Source organism: Amphiura filiformis, chromosome 20 (genome assembly GCF_039555335.1).
Source record: "Amphiura filiformis chromosome 20, Afil_fr2py, whole genome shotgun sequence".
In the NCBI taxonomy this organism is placed as follows: Eukaryota; Metazoa; Echinodermata; class Ophiuroidea; order Amphilepidida; family Amphiuridae; genus Amphiura; species Amphiura filiformis.
In genome coordinates this window covers 21,849,791-21,872,730 of record NC_092647.1, presented here as the reverse complement: position 1 = coordinate 21,872,730, position 22,940 = coordinate 21,849,791, and positions in this window count along the sequence as shown.

Sequence of the window (22,940 nt, the reverse complement as noted above, 5' to 3'; positions counted from 1 at the left end):
TTAAGTGAGCAGTCAAGTTGGTTGCAAGTATTCTTGTAATGTTTGCTAAGTGGGCGTATTCATACACGCAAAGACTGATGGAGAGCCGGAGAAAGCCCAATATCGGGTATTGATCAAATATCGATATCCTATAGCGATTACAAGAAGTCTCTGGGGAATGTCATTGATAAGATCATAAGAGTTGAATGGTTTGAAACAATGTTTAATGTTTTTGAATGTTACTTATACAATGTGCAAGTGCATCCATTTAGTTTTGTTGCGACTTTATTTATTTCCATCTCCTATATAGCTCTGTTGTAGGCCTACTTTTAAGGTGCATTAGAGATTTCAAAATCGCGTTTGAACAACTATACCTTGAAGTACGGTGCTATTTTAAAGTTCCTTTTTAAATTTAAGCGTTAAAAGTACTCGTTTTGAATGAACTTAAAATAAGTTACATGAGTAATTTGAAATTTCATTTTACTTTTAAAAAGTTAAACCATTCAGAAATCCCACTTTATCCAGGAGCACCTACCCACACAAAATCATGGCGAAATACAGGAGTTCGTTATGAAATACCATACAGCTTGAATCTGATTATTTAACCAAACTCTGTTATTTGTATTGACATACAATTTTACCTGGCGCGACTCTGAGATTTTGCACTGCCTGTGATATTATTAGGCCCTATTCGACCATGTCATACTGCCCGCATATAAACCATGTATAAACGCGATCATGCAAGTCCAGCAGCTCAGGCAAACGTCGCTATCCCTTAAGACTTTTTAGAGCATTTTATTTAAAAGTGAGTGAGGATTTCAAATGGAAATTACTCAATTGTCATTCTATTCAAAATTCATACTCCCTCTGTGGAAGACTTTAGCTAAATCTTCCACAGGGGTAGTGAGGATTTTAAATGGAATGGCCCAATATTAGGCCAAATTGACACTCTTGATCCTCGTCGTGCTTGCCAAGCCACTTTCCCCGTGATTTACTGTATGCTTAGGGGGTTGTTGAGTGCCTCTAGTATTAGCATAGAAGGGCGGTAATTATTCCACAAATATCTTAAAGACGAATGCTAAATACCTTAGCATATTCACATCCAGCACGTTTTTACAAAAAATATATTTTGTAGTCTTTTAAACCATTTATTTTCTCTATGATATAACCAAATTGCGCAAATTTTACTTATGTCATGCAATTTTGGAAAAGAAATACGATCACACATTTTAAGGTAACTTACTTTGCCGAAACAAAAACCAGAGAAAAACAATTTCTTTTGGTCTCCCTCTTATAATATTTAAGCATACTTGACCTTCATTTGAAGTCTCGAAAAAGGGAGTTGTTCATTTCGAAAGCAAACAGATATATGCCATCTAAAACTTAAAAAAATTATTGTATATTCTCGATAGGAATTTATGTTTATGTAAATTTCCCCTTTAATATAATATATTTCGCACTTTGTGAAGATCATTGAGCTCACATCACTTCGTTTGTATAGCATTAATGTTAAGCATATAGCCTCTACCTTTTTCCAATTTCTTTCTTTCTTTTTTCATCTTTCTTGCCTTTTTTTAGCTTTCTTTCTTTCTTCATTTATTTTTTTACTTAATCAAGCGTGTAATGAATCATCATGTACACTAAACCAACAAAGACACTTATAGAATTTTTCACATGGTCATATCTTAAAATCATGTGTATCAAAATGAACTAAAATTACACACAGGATTACTTCAATACTCTACTCTAACACATGTCAGTAACCAAGCAGTTGTGCAACTGACACAACAAAATTTTTTTAGTGTTTTTGGGAAAAATTCCATATCTTCAATACGAAAGGTCAAAAATTTCAATTGATCGTCGGCTTTACATAAAAAAGAAAAAAGAAAAAGCGCAGTGATTCACAGTGCGCTACGCACAGGCACAACGCCTAGACGTTGATCCACAAGCCTCAGCACACTTTACTGGTTGTCGCTGACCACTACGGCCCCACACCATTCCATAACCATTAAACAACTATTCAGGACTTTGCTGCTTCAAGAGCGCACATCCTAGACATTCCACAAATAACCTTCGCAACCAAGATCAGCTCCCCGAGTTTTGTACGGGTTACAATCAGACAAATTAGCAGTAAGTTCCTTGTCAGGGGAATTTCAAACTAACTCAATTTTTCCACGAGAGCGTAGGCACCGCCAGGGTTCGAACCCGCTCTCGCACCATAGTCGAACGCCTTATCGATTGAGCTAACTGTTAAAAGTCAAGTTAGCTCAATCCCAGTATACATACACTTTAAGTACATATCATTAGATTTATAAAGTTTACTTCGAGGACTCTGTTAAATATCAAAAATATCAAATTTTAATAATTTGCCATAAAATTTGTATTATATCGCAAATTTCAAAAAATCAAAATAATTTGAAATCAGAAGGACATTCCTCGTATTCAGAATGCAATTCGATATGTCTGATGTGCTCCCAGGTCCCACAAAAATACGTGAAAACGTCGCTAGACTCACTATCCGAGGCCTTAAGCGTTTCCATAGGCTGTTTCCTAAAGCCTTTTCAGAGTGTTTTATTTAAAGACGCCCCATGTACCTGTACGTGTGCCAAAAATTGCTTACCCTCTCTACTTGTCAAAATTGCTTCCCTCCCTTTCGGCCAGCCAAAAATTCACGCCCCACCAATTTTACCCTCCCCAGGGCTGATAATTATTTCACAGTTCCTAACTAATGAAATAATGGATGTAGCCTTGAAACCAGCTTGGATTTTTATAATACTTAACATAACTTAATATAATATTAACCATGTTAACAGAACGGATTTCTTGTACAGTTTGTAACATCTGACGTCTTGGCCTCGGGTTAACAGAATCCCTTAATAAAGGGCTTACATCTCGTCTTTACACTGTCTTTTGTAAAACTCAAAAATAAATAGTAAGTTATTTACTTTCCAATAACAATACAACAATTAAAATAGGCTGCCACCAAAACTCGCTATAGGCCATTGACAGGCTGGTTTCATGTCACTCATGTATTGTGCAGTAGGGGATCAGTGAAGAGACACCAGCTACGCCCAGCATTATTTTCATCCTTGCCTTGCCAAAACCTAATTCTTCCTCATCATTACCATGATTACATGTCACTTTTAAGAGTGCAATCGCCGATTGCGATCATAAACCTTGATAATTGGCATTAAGTCATATCATGGAATATGTGGAATATATTTGATCCTGAAGAGACCTGAAGAATGGCGTTAAACTTTATCAACGTATTAAAGATTCGTATGCGTGAATTTTTAGGAGACTTTAGCCAGGAAAGGAAAATTCTTACTGTACTGGAGAAATATACGACGACCATTGATTGAGTGTGTTATTGGTCTAGACATAGACATTGTTCTCCAAAGTCTCATCAATTTGTTTTTTGAGACGATTTCAACTTCATCGAAAAGTTGTCATCAGCAACTGATATCAGATTTTGTATGATTTTCAGTAGAATGGGAACACTATTATACCATGTATACGTCATAATTGCCTTTCTTGCCTATCCCGCTAAATCGAGTGGTAAGTACCAGTGACAAAGCCGGGACTTTTTCCAGGGGTGGGGTGGGGGAAGGGTGGGGAGGGGGCAAGGTGGAGGGCAAGGTGGAGGGCAGCTTTTAAGGGGGAATTAAAAAAAAAAATGGCCACAAATGGGCTACAAAGTAAGCTACAAAAGCTGCGTAAAAATCGGAAATATCAGGACGGCGAGTATCTTTTTTAGCGGGGGAGGAAGGAGGAGGAGAGACTTCTTTAACAGGGGACAGCTTCCCCCTTGCACTCCTAAAATCATGCACAAATATCAATCCTTGGTATATCTCCTTTATAAAACCCATACCATTTCTCTTGTGTGCCAGCTTTATTTGTCTCAATATTTGAGAACCGTGAAACACAATCAGATCTGTAGGCATACACCCCTTAAATTATTAAGATACAGATCTGTAGGCATGCAACCCTAATTACAAAAATTGGGGAGATATCATTGGCAAGATATCATGCTTGCAACGTGTCTCCAACAACGCCTTCACATTAAAATTATCGGTGGAAGTTTTTCCCTCTCAACTCAACCATTTTAAAACCTCGAAAGTAAGAGAAATACATTGTAGTGGCTACACAGGGCTCACGCCACCAAATCAATTTCCGGTTAATCCTTCATGTAATTATTTCGTGTATAAGCTATTCCTAATCATAAGCCCCCTAAGCCTAATCCTAATCCTAACCCTAATCATAACCCTAACCCTAATTTCGTGTTAAATTACATGAAGGAATAACCCAATTTCCTATTATTTTATGTGTTAAAAGGTACAGAAGAATTCGTCAATTTCCCTGATACATTCAAAACTTTTCGCCATACGTGGTGCATCGAAAACTATATAAATCATTATCAATCTTACAGCATATCGCGTATATCGCCTCATTACGATCCATGATTTCGCAAAATCATGTGCTAATTTTTGCTCAATCATCAAAATCATCATAGCGTGATCCCGGGGGGGGGGGGCACTTCAATTTGAAATGGATATAGGTGTAGGGCTGGCGCTTTCGCACTAAGGGGCATTCGGTGAAAGCAACATGTAAAAAATATGGGGACATTGGGTGAGAGCATGATTTTTGGCATTCGGTGAGAAAAAAATGTAAAAAATATGGGGTCATTGGGTGAGAACATGACCTTTTTTTAAATGGAATCTTTGGGTGAGAACCAAAACAGGACCACAAAAACCTCGAAAATCGAATTTCTAGTTCTAAATGGCTTCAAATTTCTTTATTTTTTCAAAATAAGTAACAAAATCAGTGATAAATGAAAGTTGCTGTTCAAATTGAACTTGTAAGGGTCTTTGGGTGACAGATCAAATGGAAAAATAGGGGTCTTCGGGTGACAGGGCGCGGAGCAAGCATGTGTTCGTAAAAAATATGGGGTCTTTGGGTGACAGCGATGCTGAAAAAGGGGTCTTAACAGCCCTACATACGCGTCACCTCCAAAGTTGGAGTGCCCCACCCCCCAGGAGCGTGATGTTGCGAAATTAACACAATATTCATAATACCATGTAATCTTGTTTATTCTCGCTTAATTTCTGAGCGCCTCTTGTAGTTAAAGGCCCATTCAGTGATTTGCTCATCCGGACGATCCCACAAAAATCATCAAAATTCAGATTTTGGTACTTTGTCATTGTCATAGATGTGCTAAGATGATTTCGTGATCCTAGCGTCCTGTTTTTATGACATTTTTCAGTAGATCCATGAAGAAAACTTTTCCCCAAAATTTCAGTGGATTCCGATTTTGCGTTTGTGAGTTATGCATGATTATTGTGTTTTACATTTCTCCATAGTCCACAGGCCACTGTTGTAATTTCGTTCTGATATACCAGAAAATTTGGCGATATTTTTGCTAAACGATTTAATCTGCAAGAAATTTATGGTACATAAACATTATGTAGCCAGAGGTTTCCAGTGGTATAAAAATCTCAAAAAAAAAAAAAAAAAGTGGGGGATGAGGCTGTGGATCACGAAATGCCTTTTAAGACAAAATAAGGCATTTTACATGAATCTGTAAGTTATATACTGACAGTATACGGAGAAATAAAGTCAAACTATGTGGTAAATTAAATATGAGAAAGGTTTTTAACACAAGTCAACACATACATAAATCGGATTTCGGATCAGACCTCTTTCTTAAAGCTTCTTGGATGAGAAGATGATAGAGGGCGGGTATTGAACTGAAGGCCTATAGATAATAACATCAGTGCTCTTCTCCATCTGACTCATTAGCTCAGTTGGTAGAGCATCGGTCCGGTGATCCGAAGGTCCCAGGTTCAAATCCTGGATGGTCAGTGAAATTTTTTCACTGGCTGTCATTTATGTATGTGTTGACTTGTGTTAAAAACCTTTCTCATACTGACAGTATATAAATGAGCTATGTGTATTTGAATGGGGTTTCAATTTTGTCAATACTGCTGTTTTCTTCGTTTTTTTGGAGAAAGGCGCTATAACTGACAAAAGCAATAATAGCACTCTTATTCACATGTCTTGCGATCGCGCGTTTCTGCCATTACTTTGTATGTATAATCGCAATAATCGCACCGCGATTTTGAAGAATTGCTATTTGTGCTATTAACACTTATATTTTTCAAACTTAAAATATTTCTACAGCAGTAAAACGGCTTAACGTGGTACGCTATTCGCGCGATTATGCTATTTTTCCCTAAGTACTTAAGAAGTAGTGCTATTCGCGCGATTTTGCGATTTTGGTGGTTGATAGATCTATATAGGGGGTGCGCTATTCGCGCTATTTTGCGTTTTTGTACTTAGATCCATTCTGATGGGAAAAAGGGGTATTTTGTCGATGAGTACTACTTTTCTGGAAATGGAGAAAGCTGGGGTTGGGCGGTTCGGGGAAGGGGTATATTGTCTGTGAGTACAGCGGTTCTCGGCAAATTGCGCGTGCTTTTTTTTAAGTAGAGAAGTGATGTTTGGGCTTTCGGGAAGGGGTATTTTGTCGGTGAGTACTTCATATCTAAACATCCTCGTCCTGACAACTCTTTCAGAGGATGGCGACTTTAGACACAGCGGTTATCGGCAAAGAGAAATTTAGAATCTGGTGTGGAGGGTTTTGGGGTGGGCGGGCAACTTTTTCAGAGGATGGCGACTTTAGACACAGCGGTTCTCGGCAAAGAGAAGTGATGTGTGGTTGGGCAGTTTTTCGGGAAGGGGTATTTTGTCGGTGAGTACAACATATCTAAACATCCTCGGCCTGACAACTCTTTCAGAGGATGGCGACTTTAGACACAGCGGTTCTCGGCAAAGAGAAATTTAAAATCTGGTGTGGGGCTCACGGGGCGGTTTTCGGGAACGGGATGGTCATATCAAAACATCCTCGTCCTGACAACTCTTTCAGAGGATGGCGACTTTAGACACAGCGGTTCTCGGCAAAGAGAAATTTAAAATCTGGTTTGGACGGTTTTGGGGTGTTTGCAGAAAATTAAAAAAAGGCGATACAACTCTTTCAGAGGATGGCGACTTAGACATAACGGTTCTCGGCAAAGAGAAGTGGTGTTTGGTTGGGCGGTTTTCGGGAAGGGTATTTTGTCGGTGAGTACACCATATCTAAACATCCTCGTCCTGACAACTCTGTCAGAGGATGGCGACTTTAGAAACAGCGGTTCTCGGCAAAGAGAAATTTAAAATCTGGTGTGGACGGTTTTTGGGTTGGGGCGGTTTTCAGAAAAAAAAGCGATAATGTTTAGGAAAGGTGTTCGTGGATAAAATAAGGAGTAAATTATATACTCATTTACTGTTTCATATAATTAAAAAATTGCGAATGCTTTGTATTTAATAAGAAGGAGCCAATATATACTCATTTACTGTTTCATATAATTTAATTGTGAATGCTCAAATTGTGAATGCTCAAATTGTGAATGCTCAAATTGTGAATGCTCAAATTGCGAATGGTCAAATTGCGAACGCTTTTTAAGTTAAGAAAAGTGATGTTTGAGGTTAGGCGGTTTTCGGGGAAGGGCTTTTTGTCGGTGAGTACAACATATCTAAACATCCTCGTCCTGACAACTCTTTCAGAGGATGGCGACTTTAGACACAGCGGTTCTCGGCAAAGAGAAATTTAAAATCTGGTGTGGGGCTCACGGGGCGGTTTTCGGGAACGGGATGGTCATATCTAAACATCCTCGTCCTGACAACTCTTTCAGAGGATGGCGACTTTAGACACAGCGGTTCTCGGCAAAGAGAAATTTAGAATCTGGTGTGGGGCTCACGGGGCGGTTTTCGGGAACGGGATGGTCATATCAAAACATCCTCGTCCTGACAACTCTTTCAGAGGATGGCGACTTTAGACACACAGCGGTTCTCGGCAAAGAGAAATTTAAAATCTGGTTTGGACGGTTTTGGGGTGTTTGCAGAAAATTAAAAAAAGGCGATACAACTCTTTCAGAGGATGGCGACTTAGACATAACGGTTCTCGGCAAAGAGAAGTGATGTTTGGTTGGGCGGTTTTCGGGAAGGGGTATTTTGTCGGTGAGTACAACATATCTAAACATCCTCGTCCTGACAACTCTTTCAGAGGATGGCGACTTTAGAAACAGCGGTTCTCGGCAAAGAGAAATTTAAAATCTGGTGTGGACGGTTTTTGGGTTGGGCGGTTTTCAGAAAAAAAAGCGATAATGTTTAGGAAAGGTGTTCGTGGATAAAATAAGGAGTCAAGTATACTCATTTGCTGTTTCATATAATTAAAAAATTGCGAATGCTTTGTATTTAATAAGAAGGAGCCAATATATATACTCATTTACTGTTTCATATAATTTAATTGTGAATGCTCAAATTGTGAATGCTCAAATTGTGAATGCTCAAATTGTGAATGCTCAAATTGTGAATGCTCAAATTGTGAATGCTCAAATTGTGAATGCTCAAATTGTGAATGCTCAAATTGTGAATGCTCAAATTGTGAATGCTCAAATTGCCAATGGTCAAATTGCGAATGCTTTTTAAGTTAAGAAAAGTGATATTTGAGGTTGGGCGGTTTTCGGGGAAGGGCTTTTTGTCGGTGAGTACAACATATCTAAACATCCTCGTCCTGCCAACTCTTTCAGAGGATGGCGACTTTAGAAACAACGGTTCTCGGCAAAGAGAAATTTAAATTCTGGTGTGGACGGTTTTTGGGTTGGGGCGGTTTTTAGAAAAAAAAGCGATAATGTTTAGGAAAGGTGTTCGTGGATAAAATAAGGAGTCAATTATATACTCATTTACTGTTTCATATAATTAAAATTGTGAATGCTCAAATTGCGAATGCTTTGTATTTAATAAGAAGGAGCCAATAATTATACTCATTTACTGTTTCATATAATTTAATTGTGAATGCTCAAATTGTGAATGCTCAAATTGTGAATGCTCAAATTGTGAATGCTCAAATTGTGAATGCTCAAATTGTGAATGCTCAAATTGTGAATGCTCAAATTGCGAATGCTTTTTAAGTTAAGAGAAGTGATGTTTGGGGTTGGGCGGTTTTCGGGAAAGGGATTTTTGTCGGTAAGTACTTCATATCTAAACATCCTCGTCCTGACAACTCTTTCAGAGGATGACAAATTTAGACACAGCGGTTCTCAGCAAAGAGAAATTTAAAATCTGGTGTGGACGGTTTGGGGTGTTTGCAGAAAATTAAAAAAGGCGATAATGTTTAGGAGAGGATAAAATAAGAAGGAGCCAATAGATACTCATTTACTGTTTCATAATATTAATCGTGGGGTTGAAAACTAAATCTGGTTTAGGGAGGTTTTAGAAAAACGCAAAATCGCGTGAATAGCACAGGCTTGAGGTATGGTAGGTGATGTACAAAAACGCAAAATCGCGTGAATAGTTCATGCTTGAGGTAGGTGATGGAATCAGCGAGATGAGCAAAATCGCGTGAATAGCACAAGCTTGAGGTACTGTAGGTGATGTGCAAAAACGCAAAATCGCGTGAATAGCACAAGCTTGAGCACAAGCAAAATCGCGTGAATTGCTGTTCTGTTAGGCTCTTATGACAAGAATCACGCTTTCACATTAACTTGTGCTACTTTGCGTTATTCTGTGCTCTTATGACAAGAATCACGCTTTCACATTAACTTGTGCTACTTTGCGCTATTCTGTACTCTTATGACAAGAATCACGCTTTCACATTAACTTGTGCTACTTTGCGTTATTCTGTGCTCTTATGACAAGAATCACGCTTTCACATTAACTTGTGCTACTTTGCGTTATTCTGTGCTCTTATGACAAGAATCACGCTTTCACATTAACTTGTGCTACTTTGCGCGATTGTTGCTATTGTCAGATTTAGCGCCTTCATGGTTTTTTGCCAAATGTTTAATTTCAAAAAATACCACCAAATGACGATTTGAATGACTTATCCTTCACTTTTTAGCAATTTATAAACAATTATATATTTTTTACACTTTCGCTGGAATCACTGAATGGAAGATGGTTAACCAGGTACCGTAAAATGGGGTAACTTTGGGCACTTTTCATAGTTTTTAAACCACTGCTTCCAAACAAAACCAATTATATTTCTAATTAACTCTTTTTTATGACATTAGGGTTCCCTTCTACACCTACACAAATTTGCCTACACAAATTTGCAATTTGTGTGTGGGGGGGTGTGTGTGTGTGTGTGTGTGGGGGGGGTGAATGGGGGGGGGGCAGGGCCATGCCCCCACTCTTGTTGGTTATTTGGGGATTCGGCGAAAAAACATTCAAATTTGCTCCGGATTTGCTCCTAATCAGACTCATCTATTCGGGGGAACTGAACAACCTGGCCCCACCACTTTCAATGTGCTGCGCACGCCACTGCTTCAGTGTTTCTTGTGTGATACCTGTGGTGATTCCTCTGCTCAACAAAATAACTATTGAAGGCCTTTGGTAACTGATTAGTATAGTACTTGTACATAATAAAACATTTGCTGAGGAGAACGCCCTCAACTAAAATTTAAATTCTGGTTTTTACACGATTGTAATGTAAATTTACTTTAGTAAACAGAAGATACTTTGCAAAAATCAAGAATTTCGGTGCTGTAGTTTTGTCAAAATCCGAGATTTCGAATAAAACGCAGGAACCGTCGTTTTATTATTACGATGGAAATATTAGTCGAACACGTTCATAACACAACGGCGTGCGGGACACGCACACGCAGCACTCACCCCCCCACACACACACCCCCACCCCTCAGAGGGTCGTACTGTATTCACGGTTGTTTGATGGGATCATTTATTAGTTTTTCAAACAAAACATCATGTACAACCAAATTTTACGCTTAAACAGCTAATAGTTATATCATGCTAATGTATACAGATGCGTTTGAGTCATTCTCTATACTAAATTTCCCTTTTTTTACAAAGTTATTCACTTTTATAGCATTTTTAAAGCTTTTTGGATATAAAATGTATCTATTAATGACAAAATTGGTGGCGCTATTTAGTTACTGGAAATTACTTTTCAAGCTTTTAATACAAATAATTCCTTTTATTGTTTGATAAAATATGTTTATAAAATGTCCTTGTTGCTTGTTTTACCTATTCCATGTGTTTTAATGGCAGTATTAATCACCTACCCCTTCCAAGTAACAAAAAATGATTTAGGATAAATAGCGCCATCTATAGTTTGCATTTAGTTAATAATGAAGCCAATTCTATATAAATCAAACAACCGTGTATTAGAATCGCCGGAGTGCATGCATTGGCGCTAGTAGTAAATTCCAATTTTCTTTGATTTACTCACTCGTTCGGCTCAAAATTAAAAGGGGACATATCTGACAGTAAAAGCCAACATTTTATGGAAAATAAATACTAATCTATTTTTACAGAAATGTTATAACGTGGCTTTAGCACCTAAACTCTCCTGTATGTAGATCCTTAAAACTCCTCAACAAAAGTTTGGAAATTTTTTCAAGCATCTATATCTCAGATTATTTGTGACATGTTCATATCGTGTTGCATGTTAAAGCCATATTATAACATTTGCTGAGGAGGACGCCCTCACTGATTTTTTTAAATTCATTTTTTTACACGATTAAATTGTACTTTATTAAACCAATATATAGCCTGCAAAAATCAAGACTCTGTGCTGTAGTTTTGTCAAAATCCGAGATTTTGAATAAAACGCCGGATTCGGCGCTTTATTATTACGATGGAATTATTAGTCGAACGCAAACACGATGTTCATACCACACAGTACGTACACGGCGTGCGGGACGGTGATATACACAACAAAAGGTCGTACTATAACATGACCGAAGGAGTGGTACGTATTGGTGACATGTGCGCTGGTAGTAAATACCAATTATCTTTGCTTTGCCGTAGTTGTTCGGCTCAAAAATAAAAGGGGACATATCTGACAGTAAAAGCTAACATTTTATGGAAAATAAATACTAATCTATTTTTACAGAAATGTTATAACATGGCTTTAGCACCTAAAAGTAAACTCTCCTGTATGTAATTTAGATCCTTAAAACTCCTCAACAAAAGTTTGGAAATTTTTCAAGCATCTATAACTATATCACAGAATATTTGTGACATGTTCATATCGTGTTGCATATCAATGGATAGCTACTTTATTCCCCTTTACAATGACATCACTTTTGAAACAACCACCCTTTTCACGCCTGAGTAGATGTCTTGCGAATGTAATGGGGTCTCAAACCGAATGTGCCAAATTGACCATTATTTAGAATCAGTTATAGTTCCTCGAGGAAGGGGGGTGCGAAGCGCGAATGGCCGCAAAGCGGCCAACGGGTTTTGGCCGGAGGACCAGTGAATTTTATAATGTCAGAGAGGGGTTGTCATGGTCCCCTATAGGTTCTGAACAAGTGTTACCATTATTCTGTGCAGCAAGCGGCAACCCCATCTCCCATATCTCCACAATCTGGGACCTAATGCAATCCTCCAAGATGACAACGCTCGCCCCTACAGAGCCAGGGTAGCCAACCTACAGAATGGGAGTAGAGAGAATGGAATGGCCTGACCTCAACCCCGATTGAACACTTTTAAGACCAGCTTGGTCGTGCTGTACGTGCCAGAGTAATAACCTGGTTGAAGAATGGAATGCCATTCCACAACAGCAACGTGTGACCAGGTTAGTGAGCAGCATGAGGAGGTGCCTGGCTGTTGCGGCTGCGTATGGTTTTTCCACTCGCTATTGAAGTTAGTGACTAGTGTTGTTTGAGCACATAATAATGGTCAATTTGGCACATTCTGTTTGAGACCCCACTACATTCACAAGACGTGTATACTCAGCCGTGAAAAAGGTGATTGTGTCAAATGTCATGAATGTGGCGTGGTGTCATTACGTAGCTATCCATTGATGTGAAACACGATATGAACATGTCACAAATAATCTGAGATATAGATTCTTGAATAAACATTCCAAACTTTTGTTGAGGAGTTTAGTTCTACACAGAACTTATAGGTTTTGCAAAGGCCAGAAGGAACCATTTTAGACATAACAAAGTTACGTAAAACCAAGAAAGAACCATTCTGGGAATCGTGCAATTTCCTAAAACCCCTAACCCTAGTTGCCCTGTATGTTGAACCCTTGGAATTTTTTTCTATGAGTTTAAGGGATCTGGAATGAGCGTTTTGAGCGTTTCGACAGTATTTTTTGTGGGACGTGAGAGCACATCAGACATATTCATTTTTATGAAATTCAAGATATAATACAAATTTTATGACAAATTATTAAAATTTGATATTTTTCACATTTTTGATATATAACAGTCCTCCAAGTAAATTTTATAAATTTAATGATATATTCTTAAAGTGTATGTAGCTGGGAGGAAAAAGCCGACGATCAATTGAAAATTTTGACCTTTCATATTGAAGATATGGATTTTTTCCCCAAAAGACCTAATTTTCTTTGGTGTTTTGTGAAAAAATCCATATCTTCAATATAAAAGGTCAAAATTTTCAATTGATCGTCAGCTTTTCATCCCACCTACATACACTTTAAGTATAAATCATCAGATTTATAAAGTTTACTTCGAGTACTGTTAAATATCAAAAATATCAATTTTAATGATTTGCCATAAAATGAGTATTACATTGCGAATTTCAAAAAATCAAAAGTATTTGATATCAGAAGGACATTCTTCGTATTCAGAATGCAATTCGATATGTCTGATGTGCTCTAATGTCCCACAATAAATACTGTCCAAACGTTCATACACCATCCCTTAAAGCAATTTTTTTGATAATTTTCATTTGAATCTTATATATTTCATTTCTATATACCGGTATGTACGTTTTGTCACAATTCCGAATTGTCACAATTCCGAAATTGTGACATTTCTACTTTTTGACAAGCTGTGTCAAAAACCAGGAACTTAAAAAAATCTTGTAATAGCGTATAATATAATATCGTGTCATTTCGTTATATACATGATGATTGTTTGTATAACTATGAACAGTTGCACTGGCATTCAGCCTAAGTCAATAATGAACTGAAGGATTTAATCGTGTGGTTAAGGGTCCCATAACGGTTAGTCCCTGTTAGCCCCTGCTGAAACATGGAAAAGTAAACATGGCCTACACCAACTATCATGTGTGATAAATGCTATGGGTTAGTACATTTCATAGCTGGTAACGGCACTGGCGGTGCCATGATTTTTTTTTTGGGGGGGACAAAGTGAATTTGCAGGGGTAGGGGGTGACAAAATCAAAACGGGGGGGTGCAAGAGTTTTGACTGGGGGAATCCCATAAAGCGATGTTCACCAAAACAAGGGAAACATTCGCAGCTTATAGATATTTTGGTTTGTCTCACAATATTTTGGACACGCACGCACCCGGGGGCACGCAACGCAGACTTGATTGTTAGACACGCACGATCGAATGATCGGCCCGATCTTGTCTCATGAATATGCGAGAATTCACAGCATACAATGCACGGACGTGCAAGCTAGTCAAGTCCATGTAGACTGAAACATGCTGCTTCTGCATCCTAATAAAACAAGTGTAAATACTTTTTTAAACACTTGTATACGTTAAAGCCATATTATAACACTTTCATACAAAATAGATTAGTATTTCTTTGCCATAAATTGTTAGCTCTTACTGTCAGATATATCCCTTTTAATTTTGAGCCGAACAACTAAGGCAAAGCAAAGAAAATTAGAATTTACTAATGGCAGCGCCGATGTCGCCAATACTTTAATTGTTATTACTTTATATTATTATACTTATTACGTACAAGTGTTAACAAATATTAACACTTGTGACCTATACCTATACTTAACGTGCGGTGGATGGGTATTTTCATTAGCAGTTAAAAGAATTATGTTCAATGACACAGGATAACATAAACTATTTTTTCATAACTTTTGTTTCTTTGATAGGTCAATTTACGTGCCCAACATTCTTTGAAAAATGGGGCAGGAAATGTTATTACTTCCAGGGAGCCCATCAGTCCCTGGCTTTGGCTGAGTGGACATGTGGGAATATGGGAGCTATTCCGGTGAGTTTACTTTATTTAGAGCTATTTAGGTGCTTGAAAAACGGGCTTGAAAACAACCATTACTGTCCGTTTTCCCTATACAGTGCACACACAGCGCTGTAGTTGACGATAGACCCCTATTGGAAAGCTAAATATTGAAATTTGACCCCTGTGTTGACCTTTCATTGACTCTTACGCACTTTTGCGTAAATGTCAAATCTGACAGACATCCTTAGCCCTTCAGTTGTCAGTTACCGATTTAATGACGGAACCCATTTGTCTTGAACAAAAGGTACCACTGGATTAATAGCTTGTCGGCAAATCAAATCAGCACAAAGAAACAATACATTACGTAATCTATTTTTCTCCATTCTTATTTAAACCTCCTTGGGTCCGACCAGGAAACACCACCCGAGCAGGTAACAATGTGTATTTTTTGACGAAAGAGGCGAAAGGCAGATCAATCCTACCACAAAAACACTAGGTCTTAAAATAATGCATGTTTGCGCTACCGCCTGTATAAGTAATACAGTTGCTCAAACTCCAAATGTTTTTGTGGAGGATGTCTGCCTTTCGTCAAAAGAAAAACCCTCATTTAGAGGCATATTTTTCTTGTAAATGGAATTCTATGGTATGCCATTGGAAATGACACCATTTTGGCTCAAAGTGTAAGCCATATTAACGATTGTAATTATTATTGTAGGTGTTGGTTGAAAGTCAAGCCGAAGCGGACTTTCTGAAGGGAAAACTCAACGCCGGCCATAGCCCAGCGTCGCATGATGGGTTTTGGTTACGATGTAAGGATAATACAGTGGAAGGACAGTGGACATGTGATAGCTCATCCAACTATTGGAACTCGGCTGGTGATAATCAAGGATTTTGGGGTGAGTTATTTGTAAAACGTTTTATTTTTTGCTGGGAACTTACTATGTTCCACCGATTCAAAGGCCTTCTCGTAAATTAATCTAGTTTATACAAAGCTTCAGCTGATATTCATTTTGTTTCAACAATATCAGTTTATTTAAAGCCTGCAGATGATCAGTTGTTGAAAATCCCTCTCTAAAGGAAATCTAGAGAGAGGGAAGTCTACATTAGTTTTATTACGAGGAAATCCAGAGAGTCGAAAGTCTACATTAGTTTTATTACGAGGAAATCCAGAGAGTCGAAAGTCTACATTAGTTTTATTACGAGGAAATCCAGAGAGTCGAAAGTCTACATTAGTTTTATTACGAGGAAATCCAGAGAGTCGAAAGTCTACATTAGTTTTATTACGAGGAAATCCAGAGAGTCGAAAGTCTACATTAGTTTTATTACGAGGAAATCCAGAGAGTCGAAAGTCTATATTAGTTTTATTACACGAAAATGCAGAGAGTCGAAAGTCTATATTAGTTTTATTACAGAGAGAGTCGAAAGTCTATATTAGTTTTATTACACGAAAATGCAGAGAGTCGAAAGTCTATATTAGTTTTAATAGTTAATACAAGGAATTGTAGAGAGTGGAAAGGCAATATTTAATACAAAGAAATCCAGAAATCCAGATCGTGGAAAGTCTACATTAGTTTAATACGAAGAAATCCAGAGAGTGAAAGTCTATACTAGTTTTAATAAAAGGAATTCCAGATAATTGAAAGTCTAAGTTATAGTCTCGATACAAGGAAATCCAGAGAGTGGAATTCTACATTAGTTTTAATACAAGGAAATCCAGACAGTGGCATATTGCTAATGCAAGGATATTCAAAAAAGAGAAAGAAAACATTAGTTTTAATACAGGGAATTCCAGAGAGTGGAAAGCATATCTTAGTTTAATTACAAGGATATTCGGGGAGAGGAATGTCTGCATTAGTTTTAATACAAGGGATTCCAGAGAGTGGAAAGTCAAAATTATTATTAATACAAGGAATTCCAGAGAATTGAAAGTCTACATTAGTTTTAATACAAAGAAATCCAGAGAGTGGAAAATCTATATCGCGAAAATTCAGCGAGTGCAGAATACGGCCGCGCGTCTTGTTGTTCGATTACCTCGTCGTGAGCATATCACACCTGTGCTTGAAAAGTTGCACTGGCTACCAATTCAACAGCGGATAGCGTTCAAGATATTGCTTCTCTGCTACAAAGCCCTTCACGGATTGGCCCCTGAGTTTATTACTGACCTTGTCCACCAATACGTACCCACCAGAACGCTAAGATCTGCTTCTGAATGTCGTTTGGTAACAACGAATCCATCTACAAAATCGTATGGTGCTAGGTCCTTCTCATTCGCTGCTGCTAATTTATGGAACCAGATTCCAAAAGCAATCCGTCAATCTTCATCTGTCGACGTTTTCAAGTCCAAGCTCAAGACGCATCTTTTTACCATGTATTTTCATCAGGATCAGTAATGCTGTATTTTTGTGTATCTATTCGCTTTGTGCAATTATTTAAACCCAGCCCACTTACCATCTTTGGGAGCAAAATGCTGTTGCCTTGATCTTGCTGAAGAGTGCACGTGCTAGTAACCTCTCCTCTCCTGGGTTATTTCTCGCCTTATGTGCCGGTCACATTCGCTTAAACCCCATGCTTTATATTATTGTTTATTTGTTACTTTATAATGTGCAATTAACACCCAGCCCAACTTACCATTCAATGGGAGCAAGATGCTGTTGCCTTTATCTTCCTGAGAGTGCACGTGCTAGTAACCTCTCCTCTCTGGGTTATTTCTCGCCTCATGTGCCGGTCACATTTCGCTTACTTCCATACTTTGTATTATTGTTCATGTATAATGTTATATTGTGCATTTAATAACACCCAGCCCAACTTACCATTCAATGGGAGCAAGATGCTGTTGATCTTCGCTGAGAGTGCAAGTGCTGGTAACCTCTCCTCTCCTGGGTTATCATGCTTTTTCATGTGCCGGTCACATCACCAAATGTGTTTTGTATGATATCATATTTTGTATTTTAATTTGTACATTTTATATTACTTGCTACTTGTATTGATTTTAAAAACAATTTGCCTATTCTCATGTTATAGTAATATTATTGTATTTTGTATATATTATCATGTTGTATCATGTGTAAGTTTAAGTTATTTTTGGTAGTTTTTAAGGTTTTGCATTGTTTTATCTGTAAAGCGCCCTGAGGCTTTTCTGCATAGGGCGCTATATTAAATCTTTGTTTATTATTATTATTATTATTTATATAAGTTGTAATACAAGGAAATTCAGAGAGTAGAAAGTCTACATTAGTTTTATTACGAGGAAATCCAGAGAGTAGAAAGTCTACATTAGTTTTAATAAAATCTTATAAGTATATATTACGAACAACTTTTAATACAAGGACATCCAAAGAGTGAAAAGTCTATGAGAGCTCATGAATATTTTATAAAACAGTACAGATAAAACTTGTTCTGGCCAAATTAATGACTATCCTCAGCTCAAATCTGAATTTAGATGAATTTTAGAGCGTTCGGGTTTGGCAAATTATTGATTTTCACTTAATTTGCTTTCGCTTGTTTTTGATTGACTTTTCCTGTTATAATTTTATTCTTAGATTGGCGAACGGTCGGCAGTACAGAACCTAATGGCAATACCGCTGAAAATTGTCTTGTGCTCGACTTTGACGGCAAATTACGTGATGTCCCTTGTCAGTTATTCTTTTCGTTCAATGCAGCGGCCTGTGAAATCACAATGGTGGCCGCGACGGCTGCGCCAACAGGTAAGTCACGTGACAAAGAGTTAAAATTAATTTATGATGATTGGATGACGACGGGTTGACCTTATCATTAAAACAATCGGCAAACATATGAAGTTATTCAAGATGATAAAACCCAGAAACTTAATTGAGGTTATCTGTAAAAATATCTTTAGTGACACACTGTATAATAAACCTATTCTGTAATTTTACGTACATTTCCGCTACCAATGTTCCTGGAACCGTTCCGTAAAAATCTTCTTATATACATTACTGTAAAAATATGATGAAAATTCATTTTTCTTATAATGAAACACAGAGATAAGAAGACTATTTCGCGTCTGAAATTCTGACAACTAGACAAAAAATGCCGTACTGCGTAGGTCGGCAACCAATCACGGCGCGCCTTTGGCCTGACGTCAGACGCGAACTAGTCTTTTTAACCTCAGTCTTTCATTATAAACTGGCCTCAAAAAGAAACTTATAATTTTTCATATCTTAAAATCCTGTCCATAAAAATGAACAAAAATTGAACAGGATTACTTTAATACTCTACTCTAAACACATGTCAGTAACCAAGCAGTTGTCCAACTGACACAACAGTAAACGCACTGACATGAAACAGCTTCCTGGACCACATTCACAGCCCAATAATTGGCACCCAACACAAGAAATCTGTGAGTAAATGGAATAGTGTGGAACAAGACCTGTTTCTTGAAGAAAGTGTGTGAAAAGTAGTCTCGTTCACACTATTCCACTTACTCTTTGGAAATAATCTCCTGTGTAAGGATCTTGTACGCATTCTCACAGATTTCTTTTGCTGGGTTCCAATTATTCCCCTGTGAATGTGGTCCCGGAAGCTGTTCCTTGTCAGTGTATTTTACTGTTGTGTCAGTTGGACAACTGCTTGGCTACTGACATGTGTTTAGAGTAGAGTATTGAAGTTATCCTGTGTGTAATTTTTGTTCATTTTTATTTACAGGATTTTAAGATATGACCTTGTGAACAATTATAAGTTTCTTTTTGATGCCAGTTTGAAATTTTTTTCCGTATCTACGTTATAATGTGTTTTGATTCAAGAATAAGGAGCAAAGATTCACTGTGTTAAAATTCTCATCATCACGTGGAATTCTGCGCCTCATGTACATATGTAGGGTGTCTATATATGGAGCATGTTGACGGACCGTCGATTTACTAAGTCAAATTCTACTACTCTTTATGAACACGCATTTTAGTAAAACATAAACTTTCAAATGTTTTTTAATAATAGCCTACTGCATATTGCACCGCTTTTGAACATTCACAGAACTATAACTTGTTGAAATGGTTGCATGTAAAAATAACATTTGTAACCTGTTCTTATCAAACCCAGAACATGCCGTGCATCCTAATTTTGAGATAAATACCATCTTTTAAGGCCAGACTGTCTATTTTGTAATAAGTTATCTGGTTGTGATACCCGTATTACTTATCAAAGAACAAGAATATTGAAAACAATATGATTTGAGTTAATTCCTATTTAATGCTCTGCGTGCTAGCCATGCGCTTCAACGGAAAAAGTTCAAGTTTTGAAATATTTTCTCAAAATATCAAGAGCTAACCAATACTAGGTTTGTTTGTACTCATTTTAATGCATTTTTCATGTTGATTCCAAATATGGTAATGAAATTCTGAAATTTTTTAATTAAAAAAAAATTGAAACATGTCGTCTGCAGTCGACACCCGCGTGAAGAGAATTCAGCTTATTTAGTAATGAGTAAATGTAGAAATGTATTGCTTTATTTCTCAGAATTGCATTTACATTGATGACTTATGCCTAAAAAGTTATAGGCAAATGGCTATGATTTGGGCTCTATGAACAAACATAAACTGTACGTTTTTGTTAATTTCAGATACTGAAATTCCTACTATTACTGGCACACCCTCCGCCATAACCACAAACACAGATGCGAATTCCGCGACTGCTGCTGTGTCTTGGACGGATCCAACGGCTTCTGATAATTCTGGTGTTGTGTCACTAACGTCAGACTTCTCGAGCGGATCAAATTTTCCTATCGGCACTACTACAGTGACCTTCACTGCAACAGACCCTAGTGACAATATGGCGACCGATTCCTTCACTATAACAGTATCAGGTAAGATTGAGAACTCGATCGGAGAAGTTTGGTCAATTATTTGAATTCTTCGCTCTTTGAATCGTTGAACTTGTGTGAACTATATACTAACTGTGAACCCACACCTTTTAAAGACATCATAGGTATATGAATTTGTCAATTTTGACCAAAGTTGGTGACTATAGGATAATTGGCTGGTGTCATGGGACCAATGCAAGGTCAACGGTCATCCATATGGATGACTTATGCCTAAAATGTTATAAGCAAATGGCTATGGCTTCGGCTCTATGAACAAACATTAACTGTATTTTTTTTGGTTTATTACAGATGCTGAAAAGCCTACTATTACTGGCACACCCTCCGCCATAACCACTGACACGGATGCGAATTCCGCGACTGCTGCTGTGTCATGGACGGATCCAACAGCTTCTGATCATTCTGGTGTTGTGTCACTAACGTCAGACTTCTCGAGTGGATCAAACTTTCCTATCGGCACTACTACAGTGACCTTCACTGCAACAGACCCTAGTGACAATATGGCGACCGATTCATTCACTATAACAGTATTAGGTAAGACTGAGAGCTCGATCGGAGAAGTTTGGTCAATTATTTGAATTCTTCGCTCTTTGAATCGTTGCGTTTGTGTGAACTATATACTCACTGCGAACCCACACATTTTAAAGACATCATAGGAATATGAATTTGTCAATTTTGACCAAAGTTAGTGACTAAAAGATAATTGGCTGGTGTCACCGGACCAATGCAAGGTCAACGGTCATCCATATGGATGACTTATACTTTAATAGTTAAAGGCAAATGGCTATGACTTCGGCTCTATGAACAAACAAGAACTGTGCGGTTTTTTTGTTGATTACAGATGCTGAAAAACCTACTATTACTGGCACACCCTCCGCCATAACCACTAACACAGATGCGAATTCCGCGACTGCTGTTGTGTCTTGGACGGATCCAACGACTTCTGATAATTCTGGTGTTGTGACACTAACGTCAGACTTCTCGAGCGGATCAAACTTTCCTATCGGCACTACTACAGTGACCTTCACTGCAACAGACCCTAGTGACAATATGGCGACCGATTCATTCACTATAACAGTATTAGGTAAGACTGAGAGCTCGATCGGAGAAGTTTGGTCAATTATTTGAAATCTGTGCTCTTAGAACCGTTGCACTTGTGTGAACTACATACTAATTATAACCCACACTTTTTAAAGACATGATAGGTATATGAATTTATCAATTTTGACCAAAGTTGGTGACTATAGGATTATTGGCTGGTATCACGGAACCAATGCGAGATCAACGGTCATGACTAATGCCTAAAAAGTTATCGGGAAATGCCTATGGCTTGGTCTGTGCAAACAAACATTAACTGTACGTTTTCGGTTAATTACAGATGTTGAAATGCCTACTATTACTGGCACACCCTCCGCCATAACCACTAACACAGATGCGAATTCCGTGACTGCTGCTGTGTCTTGGACGGATCCAACAGCTTCTGATAATTCTGGTGTTGTGACACTAACGTCAGACTTCTCGAGTGGATCAAACTTTCCTATCGGCACTACTACAGTGACCTTCACTGCAACAGACCCTAGTGACAATATGGCGACCGATTCATTCACTATAACAGTATCAGGTAAGGCTGAGAGCTCGTTCGGAGAAGTTTGGAATTTTTTTTTAATTCTTCGCTCTTTGAATCGTTGCACTTGTGTGAACTATATACTAACTGTGAACCCACACTTTTTAAAGACATCATAGGTATATGAATTTGTCAATTTTGACCAAAGTTGGTGACTATAAGATATTGGCTGGTGTCACGGAACCAATGCGAGGTCAACGGTCATCCACATGGATGACTTATGCCTAAAATGTTATTGGCAAATGGCTATGGCTTCGGCTCTATGAACAAACATCAACTGTAGGTTTTTTTTGTTAATTACAGATGCTGAAATGCCTACTATTACTGGCACACCCTCCGCCATAACCACTAACACTGATGCGAATTCCGCGACTGCTGCTGTGTCTTGGACGGATCCAACAGCTTCTGATAATTCTGGCGTTGTGACACTAACGTCAGACTCCTCGAGCGGATCAAACTTTCCTATCGGCACTACTACAGTGACCTTCACTGCAACAGACCCTAGTGACAATATGGCGACCGATTC